The sequence below is a fragment of the Cyprinodon variegatus genome, unplaced genomic scaffold (assembly GCF_000732505.1).
Source record: "Cyprinodon variegatus isolate N-32 unplaced genomic scaffold, C_variegatus-1.0 Scaffold381, whole genome shotgun sequence".
NCBI lineage: Eukaryota > Metazoa > Chordata > Actinopteri > Cyprinodontiformes > Cyprinodontidae > Cyprinodon > Cyprinodon variegatus.
Genome location: NW_015150834.1, coordinates 11496 through 13194, shown reverse-complemented (window position 1 = coordinate 13194; position 1699 = coordinate 11496). Strand labels below are relative to the sequence as shown.

The 1699-nt window shown below is 36.2% G+C and overlaps 1 protein-coding gene across 2 annotated transcripts in view; it reads right to left on the bottom strand.

The window, feature by feature from the left end:
* Nucleotides 1-782, bottom strand: part of sub1 (SUB1 homolog, transcriptional regulator) — a 3073-nt gene extending 2291 nt beyond the window's left edge. Inside the window, exon 1 of one of the 2 annotated variants that reach the window (XM_015386915.1) lies at nucleotides 686-782. The gene's annotated coding sequence lies outside the window, so the exon portion shown is untranslated. The remainder of the gene's footprint in view (nucleotides 1-685) is intronic. The other variant, XM_015386916.1, reaches the window with a different exon arrangement.
* Between the last annotated feature and the right edge of the window lie 917 nt (nucleotides 783-1699).

Sequence of the window (1699 nt, the reverse complement as noted above, 5' to 3'; positions counted from 1 at the left end):
TGCCTTGAGATGACGTGTTGTGGATTGATGCTATAGAAATAAACTGAATTTATTAAATTTTAGCTGGGATATTTATCAAGAGACTTGATTATTGGATCTGAGATTGTAACTGCATTAAAGTCCTGTTCTCTGATCAGGATCTGATCTGTAATGGAAATGAAAACGGGGGGAATTACTGTAAAACGTTAATTTTTAATGGCAGTGGTGCAACTTAAGTCAACATATTATTCTCCCTTTGTATTTTCTCTGAAGGTCCTTCAGCCAGGCTGGATGCTGGGCTGGACTGATCTTAGACTCAAAGCGGGCCTGCTTGGTTCATATCTAGAACTCAGATTCTGAGATGGCGCCTTGTTGTAGTTCAAACTACATCCGGTGGCGGTTAGCCTGTTATGGGTCTAAATCCGTTTCAGCGAGAAAAATCCGCCTCATACAACCCAATTATATTTAAGTGAGATAAGTGGGAGTTTGCAGCTGGACAGAAGGCTCACAGCTGCCCCCTAAAAACACAATCAGGGCTAGCATCTTTAGCAGGTTAGCTCTGGGAGCTAACGCAGCGGCTAGCATGGATACATCGCATCAGCTTTCCTTCCCATTAATAAAACCAGGAAGAAATTAATTGATCTACTAAACCTGAGAGACTGAGCACGATTTTTAAGGAAAATAAATAATAAATAATGAGGCTTACATGATGGGATGGTGCAGCGCGGATCTTTCAACAGGAAACGGAACCTTTGTGTTGGTTCTTCTTCTTGGTCGGTTCTTCTGGCTTAACGCAGCGATGCTGCCCCCTACAGGCCACACGGTGGCCAGAAATACAAACATGTCAGCTCAGATGGTTTAAACCTTCATAGGGAACTCAGTGAAATATTTGGAAAATCAAAAATTTCAGCCACTACTTTTATTGGAATCTAGGAGAAGACCTTATCTTCGGAAAATAAAAAATAAAAATGTATATTTTGATGGCAAAAATGAATGTCAATGTAATAACAAGAAACACACACTTGCCTGAATTTATATATATAAAAAATAAGTGCTTCTAAGAAAAAAAAAAATCATGAAAAACACTCTGAGAATGAAAGAAACACTTTTTTTTTTTTTTTTGGTACAGCAAAACCTTAGAGGCATTAATGTTGATACTGGCACTTACATTTTATAGTCTATAAACCTAAATCTAATTTTTAACTAGGCTTATTAACTTTTTTAATTTACTTTTAAGCTTTTCATTCAGCTTTCTACCCTTTTTCTTGAGTTGTTAACTTATTTTTCTAAACTTAACTTACAGTAGGTAATTTATCATTCAAGGTCTCATCTAATTGGTGAAAATAAGACGTACAGCCATGTAGCAGCATCTATGCTGAATGGCCTGATATAGATCTTGTGCTATTAGAGCTCACTGGCCTTTATAGGGCAAGTTATTGCCCTATAAAGGGTTAAGCCCAAATCAAACAGATTAAAAAAATGGATTTATTGCCTCACTTCATTAAAACACCTGAAGCTGTTTGGAAAATTAAAAAGAATTTTCAAATTCTTTAAAACATTCACTAGGATACTAACTTATTCTTGTTTATATGAATAACAGACTTATCCCATAATCCTTCAGTTTTTAGGTTTAAAAGCTTCCATTCTAACACATTTTTATTCCGACATTCAGCTGAACACTCAGCTCTCCTCTAATAACCTGTTCATTTAAATACATCTC